The sequence below is a fragment of the Notamacropus eugenii genome, chromosome 6 (genome assembly GCF_028372415.1).
Source record: "Notamacropus eugenii isolate mMacEug1 chromosome 6, mMacEug1.pri_v2, whole genome shotgun sequence".
Lineage (NCBI taxonomy): Eukaryota > Metazoa > Chordata > Mammalia > Diprotodontia > Macropodidae > Notamacropus > Notamacropus eugenii.
The window spans coordinates 94,461,484-94,477,426 of NC_092877.1; the positions used below are offsets into that span (position 1 = coordinate 94,461,484).

Genomic DNA, 15,943 nt, shown 5'->3' on the forward strand with positions numbered 1-15,943 from the left:
CCCATCTGTGAGCACACAGAATACAGTTCGTTTTAAGGCAGGATTCAAAACACAGGTCTCTTGATTGGTGTTCAGCGCTTCTTCCAGATCCCCAAGAATTATTTGTAGAGAGAGAAAAAGGCAAGTCTTTTTCAAGACTAATCTTAGCTGAGATGCTATTTGCCCTTGGTTGAATCATGATTATCTATAAGTAGTTGTAGATCAGATAATAATGACACTTATATAATGTTTTAGAGGTTACAAAGCACTATTTTAATTAAAATCTCCCAACAGTCCTGAGAGTAAAGGATGCATTAAGTGGCTTCCTTGCTAAGACTCTGGGGAACTTCACAGGACTCAAGAGTTTGGGGGACAACAGAAATCATAGATCTCTTCCATCACTCACATTTTACAGAAGAAAAAGAAGGCCTAAAGAAGTTAACTTTATCCAAAGTAAAATCAGTGTTAAGTAGCAAAATCAAGACTTGAACCCTGGACTTCTTACTCCAAACCCAGTGCTCTTTTCACCACATAACATTTGCCAATCTCCCCAGTTCCTTTTAGGAACAAATGTGTAATTATTTTAACTTCAAGCCACATACATACTAATGCTAAGATTTTAACTTAACAATATGGATTAAAGAGATATTATGTATTGTACATATTTTGCAATATTACCATGTAAGGAGTATCATACGTCCACTTACGAAATAGAATGCCACAGTGCCTGCTCTGAAACCAAAGGCCTTGAATTACAAATGATACATGAGCTTCCATTTTAGGTGTGACCTTCTAATTTTGTTAAGATTACTAGGTTCATCCGACCACCGGAATTCAGTTGTGACTAAGAAAAGTACATCTGCCACCACAGAGCAAACCAGGTCTTGTTTAACAAGATTTCTATGTGCCCTATTTACTTAATGCCAGCTATCAGGTGATTAATCCAAAGGGAAATTCATTCATTACATACATCCTTGCATTGGTGTCTAAGCTAGTGAGAAAGCATTTTACATTTTAAAATGTTACAGCCATGTTTAATAATATGACTATTTATAGGATGTTTTTGGTGAGAACATATAAAGGAAGAGGAAAACACTAGGAGACAGTCTGAAGGCAACTTAATTTCAAGTGTAACATTTATCCTGATTCAAATAAACAAACAAACAAAAAACCCCAATCCACCATTTTCTCTGTTACATTTTCTTATTTCATACACAATTTTTGCTCTTTTCAGGGAGACACTTGGACTTTTATTGCATACTGAGAGAAAAGAATGAATCCATTCAACTATGCAATAAAAATGGCAGAAGGCGGGAAGCCTTGAAACAGAATAATTTAATCCTTTTATGTAAAAACCCGTGTACCACAGCAGGCACCAAATGGAAAAAAGACTTGCCAGGGACCTGGGGGAGAGAGAACATGAGTGTTTTGTAGGGGTGAGGGTCCTGTATGGAGTAGCAGAGATCTGTGAGAAGCACTATTGGAGGACAAAATGATGGGCTTGATGCATTCTATCAGATTCTTTGTCACTCTGAGTTGGAGGCAAATTATATTTACCATACAGTACATGGTTGTCTTTCTGAAATGTTGTATTAGAAACTCACAAAGGCTTGGAAACCAGATTAAAAAAAGGAAAATATTCTTTAACACGAAGAAGTCACATTAGGTGTTTTTTCCAGCAGTCTTTTTCTACTTCTTTCTAAATAATACCCGAAATATACTAGAAAAAAACCTCATTATTATATGCGTTGCATACTGTAAACTGAACACAGGCATGAAACAATGTGTTTTCTTTCACAAGGAAACTAGTGAGAAAAAGTCACAGAACATTTTCCCCTCGGTTTAATTTCTTACAGATAATTACTACATGCATCATGCATACATGTAACATATATGACTACTGCTTGTATATACTTACATATAACTACTCCTACTAACTAGCTGGAGACAGATGTTTTCTCCCTCTTTTCAGCTTAGTGCCATACTTCTACACACCTGTTTTGCTATGTACCTACTATCTAGACACCATAGACACAGACATGTTCATGACCAAAGACAACCCATAGTAGACAGACGGACAAAGTGAGTATTAAATGGCATAGACAACCATGGCTCTAGAAATCAAAAAGGAGCTTTATTTAATGTCAGGTGTTTCTTTTTTTTAATAATGACTGCTTCTCAGTCACTAACTTAAGAGTGAATGTGTGTGTGTGTGTGTGTGTGTGTGTGTGTGTGTGTGTGTGTAGACAGAATTTCAAAGATCTGCCTCTACTCTTTCTTTAAATACAACCAAATCAATTACCCAACCCAACTATCCTTGCAGACTAACCAGGAACATTTTTGATTCTGTCTTTGCCCTCCTTCTTGAAAACCTCACAACTTAGTAAGACCATTAATATTTAACAGGGGTAGCTAGAAGACCTGAGTTCAAATCTAACTTCAGAAATTCACTAGTTTTGTGACCCTGGGCAAGTCAAGTCAAATTTTTTTGACTTCGGTTTCCTAATCAGTAAAATGGGGATAATCACAGCACTAACTTACAGGGTTGCTGTACCAATCAAACGAGATGACCCATGTAAAGTGCTGTGTACACCTTAAAATGCTGTAGAAATATTTGCCGTTATTATTATTGTACATAAGTGGCTTTAAGACATTAAAAAAGTACTTTTCTCCTCAAAATCCGGTGATATTGGTAATGCAAACATTATTACCTCCATTTAGCAGTTGACAAAACTGAGGCTCAGTGAAATTAAATGATACTCCCAAGTTCTCATGACTAGATATAATCAGGGAACAGCCATTACAGTAAGTGGGACTTTAAAGTTATCTAATGTGGTGCTCCTACTTCATAGTCCTAAAGAGTAATTCAATAAGTTAATCTTCAGAAAAAAACGATAGTTTCTTGGATCTGGGAATCAGCTCAAAACTAAACTGATGGAGGCTTGCCCAACTGCTAGAATTAAAATGAGCAGTATCCCCTCAATTAATTACTACTGCTCCTTGTACTTTCCCAGGTCCAAACTAGAGCTTTGGTAGGTAGGATGAAAAGCTTTTCCCCTCTCTCTTTGTCCTCCTTCTATTTCCTCCTTCAGAGTCCCTTTACCCTTCTTTCCATGATCATACCTATTCCCCCCTCATCTTTTATATGTCTACCTCATGTAATATCCCTGCTTTTAGAGCCCAGGTACCATAGAAACGGAACCCTAGAGCTATGAGCACCTTAATGTCTATGTGGACTTTTCAATGAGTTTTCATCTTTTCCTTCAATATTGAAGGAGATGAGGGGCAGTTTGTGAAGTCAGGAAAGTCATCTTTGACACATACAGGCTAAGAGTCTTGAAGGAAGTCACTTAACCTCCTAGATAACTGTCAACAAGTGTACATATAAATTAGTAGAGGGAGTCTCCTACAACAATGAAATCAAAGGTCCACAACAACCACAACAATGGGGTATGATATTAGGAACAGGATCACAGATTTAGGGCTGGAAGTACATTCAAGGTCTCTTGAGTCCAACCTCCATTAAAGGGATGGAGGCATGCAAAAGTTACATGATTTATCTAAGGTTACACAGGCAGGAACTATATGAAGTTAGAATTAGCATTCCTTCAAGTGTTGAACCTAGGTCTTTCTTACTCCAAGTCCAGTGCCTTACCCACTGCCCCATGTGGTCTCTTCTTTCTAGAAGAATAAAACTATACTAATCTTTCAAAAAACTTTTCCAAAAAGTCTCCTGGATGGCCTAAAATTTAATTGAGAGATCTTACCTTCTTTCGCCAGCATCTCAATTCAACATATCTAGAATTCCATCAAAAAAGAGCACCCAGAACTCCCCCATTTCTCCATTGAACTTGATTCTCTATCAGATTTCTAATTTGTCCTAGCGTCTGCTTCTGATTAAGACTACCACCTGAAGTTGAACAAGAGACTTTCAGCCAAATGGCTGAGGAAGTAGTCAGCCATTTTAGTGACTAAGTGAGAATCTAGTTCATCTGCTGAATATCACAACTGGCAGTAGTGTTTGTATAGCCATTGTTACTAACAACAAATAGAACTTAGACCATTTGCAAACAAGATAGATAAGCAAGCTTCTGGATGCATTTTCAGTTTAGAAAGCCTGATAGATTATACCCATTCTTAATTTCCCCAGTTTTGCAATTGAAGAGAGGAAGTTCATATTTTTATAATGGCCATACTCTAAGCAGTACTTACAACAAACTTAATCCACATTAGAAAAAAGACTAACTACTTTTTCTGGTAAACTTGGAACTTTGTAATAACGCAAGAACTTAAAAAAAAAAATTCCCAATGGTTTTCTAAGGCAAAATGCCTTCCACGCTCAGAGAAAGAACTATAGAATTCATTCACAGAATGTACCAGATCATGTTTGTGTGTATGTGTGTGTGTGTGTGTGTGCATTATGTTTTGATGTGTTATATGATTTCTTTCATTTATTTTAGTTCGTCTACATGGCATGACTATAGTGAAAACGTATTCAGTAGGAAAGTGTATGTAGATCCTATATAGAATTGTATGCTGTCTTGGGGAGGGAAGGGGGTGGTGGGGGCTAGATGTGTGTGTGTGGGGGAAATCTAAGTTTTATGGTAGTGATTGTAGAACATTAAAAAAAAAATTTTTAAAAACAACTAACTACCATATTGGAAACACAATTTGTCCCAGAGAATTGTGGCTAGTCTGGTTCTCTCTTGTCCAACGTGAGCAGGTACTTACATTTTATGGAATTTTTAGGTGAAAATTAATGCTGTGTTCTATTTGTGCTGATTTTTCTATGAACAAGTTTTCTCATGATGAAGAGTAAAATTTCAATATGGCTGACAAAAAAAAAATCAAAATGAAGCCTGGCTGTTTTTGCACTTGAAAAATAGCTTAAGACCATAATAAAACTGCCTTCTGAATATAGCCTAAAATTTTATCTAGCACTCTTTTCTCCTAGGTGCTGTCATTAAGTATGTTTGCATCAAAAGCTTCCTGGAGCTAGTTCAGCTCAGTCTCCTGGCTACAGGAGCTGTTGGTTCCCACTGTCTCTTCCTCTTTTGTCTGTCAGGAAACCACCTGCTTAATAAGTTGGCTTCCTTATCTAAAGCTTCACTAGGAAGAAGAACTCAGAATTACTGGTCAGGCTAGAAGGTGAGGAGACAAGGCAGAAAAGGCCTTGAAAATAAAACTGGAAAACAACCATTGCTCTCCTTGAAACAAGGCTTTTCCATGGTTCCCCTTCAGCCACCAGCCAAAAAATAAGGTCTGGAGTGAAAGCTGCAGAAGTTAATTAGGAAAGAAATATTTGGATTTAGGCAGTTTAGTTTATATATTTTTCTTTTCATATTGCTGATTTCAATTAAAGATAGAGGTGATCAAAAAATGAACTTGATAATGACATGAAATATATTGATCAAGTAAATTTGGAGCTTGGATTCCAAGAATTCAAAAGAGGCAAAAAGCTTATTTCTTGTCTGGCTTCAGTCTTTGGGAATTTTTCAAATATCAACTAAACTCCCATTTTCCAAAATTCTTCCTCTAAACTTCTTATGGCATTCAGGTGAACTTGGATTCTTGTAGGTACTACCACGTTGGAAAGATTCTGATTCTGGTCCCAGAAGCAAACTATGTCTGCTTTCTAAGAGCCAACTACGCTAAAGAGGTTTGTTAGCAGCTGGCTAGCCACTTAGGAAAGACCCTCAGGACTTTCTGTCCCCTTCTGATTCTGCAGTGATCTGAGAAGAGCGGTGGAAAAGAGAATAGGGAGCTGAGTTACACAATTTTTAGACCATCTATTAAATTGACTTAGTATTCTAAAGATGAGATCCTTGTCTAAGTTCAATGATTAATAGATATACAATTGGAGGAGCTGAGTCGTATCAATCTTTACACTCTTAATATGAACAAAATGAGAAGAAGGAAGTGCTACCTAAACGGAAGGATGACTCATCTTTGGAGAAGCAAATAAAGAATTTGGCGGAGCTGGTTTTATCCTATGCCCAACGGCAACAAGAAAAATCATTTTTACAGACAATTTGGTTATCTCATTTTGCAGTATTTACATTGAAAACCTTCAAAAAGACAACATTAAAAATGTTACCACTTAAGCACCAACGCCTCACCAAATTAAAACAAAATGCACTTTAATACTTGGTGAACTGAAAGCTGAGGAGAGAATAGATGGATGTGGGGAGAAATATTCTTGATTTATGATTTCTAATATATTTGTTCTATCTTATTCTTGATCCATTAATTTCCAATATAAGAAATCAGAGGGTATAAAGACACACAGACTACACAGAAAGCCCACACCTCTTTATTAGGAATACATTATCCTAGAAAAGTATCAGAAGGCACCAGATATAGTGAACACTGAGTAATATCACAAAAAAATTAATAAAAATAATAACCAGAATTTATATAGTGCTCACTATGTGCCAAGCACTGCGTTAAGCACTTTATAATTACTATCTAACTGGATCCTCACAACAACTCAGCAAGGGAGATGCTATTATTAGCCTCATTTCGTAGATAAGGAAACCGAGGCAAACAGAGGTGAAGGGACTTGCCCAGAGATATCCAGCTAGAAAGTATGTGAGATAGGATTTGATCTCAGCCCTGCATGACTCCAGGTCTGGTACTCTATCCACTGTGCCACTTAGCTGCCTTATATATTAACAAGTAAAAAGTCATTTCTTGCAGATGTGAGCCATTCATAAATCAGTTTTCTACCTATAGTCATACTACCAAATTGTTAGCATAAACATGAAAATTAATACAAAAGGAGAATAAAAAATAAGCAACCTTGTCCTATTCAAATAACTGCTGTTAAAGAAAACTGGATAGTGGATGAAAACAAGCATATTATCATACTCTCACACAAGTTTTAGTACAAGGAGTACAACAACCTGAATGACACTTTCGTCAATTAACGTATGATTTACTCAGTAGAAAGAGAGGGGCCACCACAGGCTCTACTGGTTTAGAATATAATTTTTTTTGTAAAATTTTAACGAAAAGAATGATGGAAAAGCAGAATCAATGTTACCTCATAAAGAAAAGAAACACAATGGAAGGAAATCTTGGTGAGTGATGCCCAACTATGCCATGTTTTCTCAAAGGCAGTTAAGGATAAAAATGGAAATTTGACAACGAGCACATGAAAAACAGAGTATTCAAACGAAATTCAATCAAAAAAGGTAATATCTGTGAAGTGCTTAGCTCAGTGTCCAGCATATATTAGGCACTATAAAAATCCTTATTTCCCCCACCTCACTCCCCTTTTCTTTTCTTTTCTTTTTTTTATAACAAACAAGGGATCTAGTGCCACCGCAATGGAACTTTATCATCATAATCCCAGATGTGTTTATGAAAAAAGTAGAAATGGCACTAATGAAAATAAAGAGACAGGGAAAGCAGACAGGTTAGACCTGAAGCCAATCAAGAGTTTGTCCTGCCAACACAGAAAAGTTCAAGTGAATCAGGAGTTTCTATTACCCTTTTTATGACACACAATTGATTCTTCATTCAGAGCACCATCAGTGCTTGTCCATCATGATATGGGTCAGACAGTATGGACAATTTGCACCCAGAATTTAACAGGAAGAGAAGAAACTAGAATGCCTTTAGGAAATTATAAATGTCCTTCACTGACCCAAGAGTCCTCCCTAAAACAAAAGGCTCATCTTTTAAATACTAATACAGTATTCTACTAGAGTTCTCATATGACTGTGAGAAATGGAACACAAGATTTACCACGGAATTGAAAATGAGCATGACACACAAACAGCGCACGTAGAGAGGAGTGTGTTTTACATAGGCAGGTTGCAACATAGAACAAATAAGGAACTCTGAAGAAGAACAGTTGTCATCAGGAAACTTTATAGCCCAAAGGAAGAGGATGTAGTTATATAGAGGTAAGGAATAAAAGGTGGACAGATCAAGTGGTTCAGTGATATCTGTGACCTCAGGAGAAAACAACACTGGCAATACTCCATGTGGTAAAGTGATGGGAATGACATGAGTAAGATCAGCAGGTATGAACAGCTAATGGACAAGGCAGATATTATCAACACTTGATAAATAAGAAAACTGAGCTTGTGAAGCTAGAAGGTCACACCCCTAGTTTGTGACAGAGAGGTGACAAGAACCCTAGATTGTGTGAGTAGGTATAAAGACAGTGAAACATGAAAAAAAAAACCCAGAATCCTTTAGTATAAAATATAGCTTTCAAATTCAATCGAATAAACATTAGTTAAATACCTATTATGTGCAAGGGCCTATGCTTCGTGCTGGGATTGCTAAAATAAAACAAATAATCCTTTCCCCAAATCAGCCTACTTTCTACTGAAGGGGTGAAGGGATGGTGGTGACAATATATATATATATGTATATGTGTATGTATGCATATGAAAGTTTCATGGAAAGAGTACCTTTTGATGGGGAGTGAGGGAAGGGTGTATGGGAGGAAAAGAAATGGAACCCTTGGGGGAAATATTAAGGAGAAGATTGCCATTTCAAAATTTCTCCTAGAAGCTGTTCCTGATGAACCTCATATCACTGTCACCATACCCTTATTTTGGCTTCCTCAGCATTTATAATTTATGTAATTTCCTGAATGAGGTAAAAGTAAGGTAGAGAGTAATGAATACTGAATTTAGAGTTATAAAACCTGGGCCTGAAGCCTGTTTTTTTAAGGTGATTTTGGTCAAATCATTCTCTTTCTCTACAAAATTGCTTTATTTGTTGGACTAGACCACCTCTAAGATTCTATCCAGGTCTGAACATGTTAATGCCAATGATCTCCATTTGACAGATGAGGAAACTGAGGCAGAGACACTAAATGACTTGCTCAAGGTCACAAGTCTACTTAACGGCAAAAGCCACAACTGGACTCGTGTCACCTAACCCCAAGCTCAAAAGGTCCAACACTCTCCCTCCACAGACCCAACAAATGAAGTTGCTATAATCATGCCCTTTTAATCAGTCAGAATTCATAAATTACACAGAAATTTTGGTTTACAGAACAGTGAGAGTATTTCCCTACTGATACATAGATGGTAGGGGGAAATTTGAAATTTGAAATTTCAAATTTGAAAAATGAATTAGAACTTGGACCACAAATTCTCAAAGACTTTATGATGTTATATTATATTGTCTTTTGAAGTTAGTTTCATGGACACACAAAAAAGTGCTCTCCACTGAGTAGGACACAAACCTCTTAACTGACAGTAATGTAAATTTATCATTTACTGTTTCATCAGACCATGGAAAAGTCTGGGCTGAACCTATGGGAAGAAGAGAATTAGAGAGATGACTTCCTTGCAGTCTATCAGTGGTCTTTTCTACTGAGTGATGTTTTTGAGTGAAACCTTAAAGGTGGGGCTGTGTAGACAGGTAAAGCCACAATGAGAATTTTCTATTTCAGTCTTGTTTTCATATGTATATTCAGAGACATCCACATCTTAAACAGACAATATGACAAGAAAGGGTAACAAGTCATTCCTTCTATCAGGGGGAGAGAAGACAAAATTGCTCATGTACATCTACTAAACTAGATACTATGGCGTAGGAAAGAGATGATACCCCCAACAGCTGCCCAGATAACTGACATTTTCCATGACTTTGTGCTAGGGTTGTGCCTTGTTTCCTACATTCCTCATTTTCCTGCCTTCCACCTGTTTGGGTGGTTGTTGTGTACTCCAATGACCACTGTGTTTCTGTGTCTGTCCCTTCACTCATACACTCTCCGTCATGCTTTGATTCCTAGAATTTTCTCCCTCATGCTGAATAGAGCTTCTTAATATACACTGCTATTCTCCTTTTAGCCATTTGGCTTCTTTTGACTAAGGCATGCCTTTTCAGACCCATATTTCAGACAGACACCTTCCCACTAAATCTCAGTGATTTCTGAGGGCCTATTTGCCTTCCTACATTAGGTCACTTTACTCATATCCACTGATGGATCACAAGGAAGCTATCTCTCTAACTCTCTTATTTCCATAGGATCAGTCCAGACTTCTCCATGGTCTGATGAAACAGTAAATGATAAATTTACATTACTATCAGTTAAGAGGTTTGTGTCCTACTCGGTGGAGATCACTTTTTTGTGTGTCCATGTGACAACTTCAAAAGTCAATATAATATAACATCATAAAGTCTTTGAGAATTTGTGGTCCAAACTCCAATTCATTTTTCAAATTTGAGGTAATTTCCCCCTATCATCTATGTATCAATAGAGAAATATTCACTGTTCTGTAACACAAAATTTCTGTGTAATTTATGAATTCTGACTGATAAAAAGGGCATGATTATAGCACCTTCATTTGTTGGGTCTGTGGAGGGAGAGAGTATTGGACCATTTGAGCTTGGAATTAGAGGACATGAGTTCAATTGTGGCTTTTGCCATTAAGTGGACCCTGAGCAAGTCATTTGGTATCTCTGCCTCAATTTCCTCATCTATCAAATGGAAATCATTTGAGGCTAGGCAGTTAGGTAGCAAAGTGGGTAGAGGGCCAGGTCTGGAGTCAGAAAGACTCCTCTTCCTGTGTTTAAATTTGACTTCAAACACTTAATAGCTCTGTGACCTTGGAAAAGTCACTTAATTCTGCCTCAGTTTCCCCATCTGTAAAATGAGCTAGAAGGAAATGGCAAATCACTCCAGTATCTTTGTCAAGAAAATCCCAGATGGGGTTACGAAGGGTCTGACATGACTAGAAACAATTAAACAGCAACAAATAACAACATTTGAGGCCGTGAGTTTTATTTTTTATTTCTTGCCTCCAGTGTTCAAAATGCATGCTGTCAAAGTGTACTGACAGAACTGGCAAATATCTTTCCCTGAGCTACTGTCAGGCTTTCAAAGAACACGGAAAACAGGAGAGATGCCACAGGATTGGAGAGGGGTAATGGTTGTTATGATTTTCAAAAAGGAGAAGAATCTACAAACTACAGGCCAGTGAGCTTGACCTCTACTCCTGGAAAACATTCTAGAACAGATTAGTAAAGGAATGGCTTGTAAGGCAAGTCACCTAATTTTTCTGGGCTTTAGCTTTAGTTTATAAAAGTGTGACTTTGGACTGGGTGGTTTCTCAATCCAGTTCTGAAAAGGAAGTGGCAATAACTAAGAATCACCATGAGTTCTTCAATACAAAAGTAATGTTGACTAAAATTATTTGACAGGGTTATGATACTGGTACATCAAGGGAAAGACAAAGAAAGGAAGACTCATCTTCCTAAGTCCAATGTGGCCTTAGACTCTTACTAGCTTTATGAACCTGGGAAAGTCACTTAATCCTGCTTGCCTCATCTATAAAATAAGCTGGAGAAGAAATGGCAAACTACTCCAGAATCTTTGACAAGAAAACCTCAAATGGGGTCACAAAGAGTTGAACACAACCGAAAATGACTGAACAACAATAGTTTGCCCAAACTTCAATCACATCCCTAATGTCACAATGGTAGTCAAGCTATAAGTATAGGTAGGTGGCAAAGAACTGGCAAAATTAATGGTAAGAGTGGTTATCCACAGCTCAATGTAAATGGCCCTCTTTACTGGAAATGCATAGACAGCTGTCCTGAGCCTTGTGTCAATGACTCGATTTCAGACTTTGAGCAGCACATAAAAACAGGGGAAACTTTGTACATTAACACCTTGGTAAATAGGGTTAAGCTCCAAAAAGAGCTTGACAGTCAAGAATAAACTGAAGCCTTTAAGATGAAACTTAATATTCCTAAATATAAAAGCCCCATACTTGTGTTCAAAATATCAACTTGACAAATACAAGATTGTGGGCACCCTGGATAAACACTGGTTTGTCTGATGAAGACAGGGAGCTTTAATAAATTCAAATTTTAGTAAGACGTGTGTCACTAATGAGAACTGGTGATCACAAATACTAATGTTTTGTGAGGATGTGATTAGATGGTTGGATTATTCACAACGAAGGAGGTAATACTTATGCTGCACTGTGCCCAGGTCAGAGAACACCTGGAATACTGGACTCAATTCTGGGAGTATCTGGAAGGCAACCAGAAAAGAGAAGGGACTGGAGACCATGTCATACAATACCCAGGTTGAAAGAATTTAGCCTAAAGACAAGACAAGGATGACATTACAGTTCTCTTCAAGTATTTGAAGGATTGTCAAGATGAATCAGGTTTATTTTGCTTGGTCCCCAAGGACAAAACTAGGAACAATGAATGGGTGGAAGGTTTAGAGAGTCAGATTTTGGTTCCATAAGGAAAAACTTTATATAACAGTAAGAGTCACCTCAAAATGGAACAGGCTACCTTGTAAGGTAGTAAATTCCTCCCCACTTGAGGTCTTCTAGTTAAGTTTACATGACTATCAATATGCAATTAATTATTACTTGGTTAAGATGAAATTTGTGACTGGGTTGGATTAGATTACCTTTGAGGTTCCTTCTATGCTAAGATCAATTGTGTCATGCTTGTGAAAACAGGGAGACATAAATGGATATTACAAATGAAAATAGAAAAACCACAAAGCAAGAGCATTAAACAACCTGCCCTTCCTTCTCCAGATGCTTACCCTACTATCTGCAAAGTCAATTCTCTCTTCTCTTCTTTATGATTTTAAGATGATCTTTCTATATGAGACAACTGCTCAGGAAAATCTTGTTGACTTGGAGGCTAGTAATAATAGCATTTATATAGCACTTTAAGAATCCTTCAAAAGTAGCAGATAATTTAGTTGGGTCTAAGTCCATAAGAATCACACTTAACAATCATCCTTTCAGTCAAGACACCTTGCAAAAGCACACTTCAGAATAGACAACTTTACATTAGCATTCTGTATAATTAAGCTGGGCCCTGTTTTCAACGTATCCCTTAACTGTCAATTTCTTTTTACAATCCACTCTAAAACAAATTTCATGATCATAGTTACAAAACATGCTTCTTCTGAAACGATCTCATCTTTGTCCATGGCTTACATGAAAACCGCCTCAGCAGTGCTCCACTGGAAAGTGTATGATATGTTATTGACATCAGAATAGATAGCATCTGGAAATTGTAGGAATGCATACAAGTGAAATCAATTCTACCATACAGCATCTTTCCCCATTTCTCATTGTACCGATAATTTTCCAACTACTACATTAAACCTTTCTAATAGATGTGCCAGTCTGATGAAATTAGAAGCAACTGGCAGTAACTGAAAAAAATAAAATACTACCTAAAGAAAAAAAGCATCTGGTAAAGATTTAAATGTTGCTTATGAAGAGACTTTGACCTTTATCATTAATCATTAAAAAAGGAAGAATATTGGCATATCCTGTCACCTATTACTAAATAAACTTTACTCAATGAAATTTTTAGGATAGGCTCACTGGAAATTATCTTGTTCAAATCTATCACTTTGTTAAAGAGGGTACTGAATTCTAGGATAAGGGTTTTGAACATGAACCTTTGTAAGTTTGGGGGCAGCCCAAAGATATGGTTAGCTCTCCATATGGAGAATTTATTTAGAAGCATTGCAACGGGTAGATTTTTGTGAGGGAGATAGTTAAGAGACTGGTATATTAGTTTAGGTGAGGGATACTGGGACTCTGAATGGGGGTTCAGAGTGGGAATCCATGAGAAAAAGCTTGAGGTGACGAGTTGAATTAATAGTCCATGAAAACCAAATGAATCATGAAACGATGAAGGAAAAGTCAAAGTCAAAGCTAAGATTGAGGTTTCAGACCTTGGTAGAATGAAGACAGAATTATGGGTTCTACTGAACATACTTATTTAAGTTATTCATTCAGCAAACATTTGTTAATTAAGACATTATTCCCCATCAAAAGTGACTCCAACTTAATTTGAAGTTCTTTGCCACTGCCCACTTTCCCCATTCTGAAGCCTCTATTCTGGACCAAAAGGACACTTACAATGATCCTTTACAGGCAAATAGAATTTTCAAATTGCTATTTGATAGTAAAAAAAAAATATTGTAAAGAAAAAACATCACTTCTATGTTCAACAGAAGGAAACTGAAAGGCATGGAGGAAATCAAAAGTTTCTTTTGGTTTACTTGCTTTTAGCACAAAGTTAAATAGGTACTGTATTTATTTTTAAGGGTAGATTTTTAAGCAAACATTAAAGATCTCAGCCCACAAAGTCATATGACCTACGTTTTATGACTAACAATAACCAGTGAAATGGAGATGAATTTACATTCATTCGTATTGATCATTTTTACTATCTGGCACCTTCATTAGTCAGGGCATAAGGATAACATATTAAGTTAAGGTTAGACTTGAGGTTGGGTAGTTTTTAAAAAATAAAAAAGACTTATCAAAGAGCATCGCCGAGCCTTGTATGTTGAGTGCATATATTTAGGAAGTACTAGAGGAAGAGGATATAGTATTTTTATATGTGTATAAAAGGCTAAAGAAGCAAAAGTATATCTTGCCGAAAAACAACTGGGCACTTCCTTCTTCAGAATAGGAACCATTCATTGTTCTGCCTTGCTTTTTGATTACTGTCTGATGTTTTCATGAATTGACACAGAAACCTCAGGAAAGGTATAACTAACAAAGGATAGAACAGTTCGCTTTCTATCTGTTAACAGCCTTCTATCATGAATGGTCCGCATTGGTGATGAAACGTGCACGACAAATGCTTCTCGTTATGTATGAATGGTTTATTTTTGAGGAGTACGTCAAGTGAACGTAAAGTTGCTTCCAATTATTAAGGTGATTTTTAAAGCAAGCAAGCAAGCAAATAAAACCCAAAACTCTCATCCACTGTATTTGGAATTGCGGACAGTGATTATGAGCTATTACTTTTTCCTTTGTGTGTTGACATTTGACCCTTTCTAGAAAATGCACCTTGCACCAGTGAAACTTAAGGCACCAGCTAGTTACTTATTAAACTCAGGTACCAATGGTTGACTTGCACAAATCATGATGTTAACCACCCTGCCTGACTGGTGTGCAAAAGTGGAAAGAAGCAATCGTCATAGCTGTGAAATTCTGTCATATCGGCAGAATCGGGCTGCAAAGTACAGCAATTCGTGTTTGACCTCTGATCTTTGAACCTCAGCTTCGAATTGAGAAATAGCATTTACTTATAGTAGGAGGAGACGTGGCCAGCAATTGCTCACCTTTCCACGGGTTAATATTGTGAATGACTACCTTCCTTCCCCAATGGTTAACCAGCAAAGAAGACTCAGAAGGAAGTCCACAAAGAGAGACTTTTCACAAATTATTATGAACTAACAACATAGATAAAAATTTTCAGCAAAGAATTATAGGATAAATCAGATGTTCAGGACTTCTAAATGTCCCAGATTGTACTTTTGATTCTTATTTTTCAAAAGCTCAGCAAACAGCATACTTTGCTGAAATATAATAATGGGGGTAACATATGGAGTCGCTGGAAATCTGCTTTATGGCCCATATTTGTTTTGTTAGATGTGGTAGGAAAGAATCTGCATAAAACGATAAATTCTAGAACAAAATAAAGAGTTAACTAATGACTATTTTTTTTGTTTTAAAGCTGCCCCACCTTTGATATATTTTTGTTCAGTCCTTTATCTAATCTCTGTTATAAAGTACAAAGCCATACTAAGCCATAAATGGGGTGAGGGAGAGGAAATGAATTAAATTATGGGAAACAAGTTTTATTCTTTTTGCTTGAAATTTATTTCTTAACACTCAACATTAGACTTAGAATAATATAGCCAATAATATCTGATTCTCAGGTTGAAATTTCTCTATTATATTTCTTCACCATAAATTGTTATAATGAATATTGGTCATGGAAAAGAACGAGGGCTAGCCTCTATTGAAAATGCATTAGAAAGCAACTTTTTCTGAACAGAAAGAAACAAATACTGATTTTATTCCTCTAGTTTCTTTGGGTTGACATTATTTATAGCATATGAAGCACAAATAAATTAGGGACATAATTAGGACTTATTATTACTACTACTTACTAGAGGACATAAAAATTAAAG

The 15,943-nt window shown here is 36.7% G+C and overlaps 1 protein-coding gene across 16 annotated transcripts in view; it reads right to left on the minus strand.

Annotated features, from left to right (window-relative positions):
• Positions 1 to 15,943, minus strand: part of RBM47 (RNA binding motif protein 47) — a 153,989-nt gene that overhangs the window by 25,277 nt on the left and 112,769 nt on the right. The window lies entirely within an intron of this gene.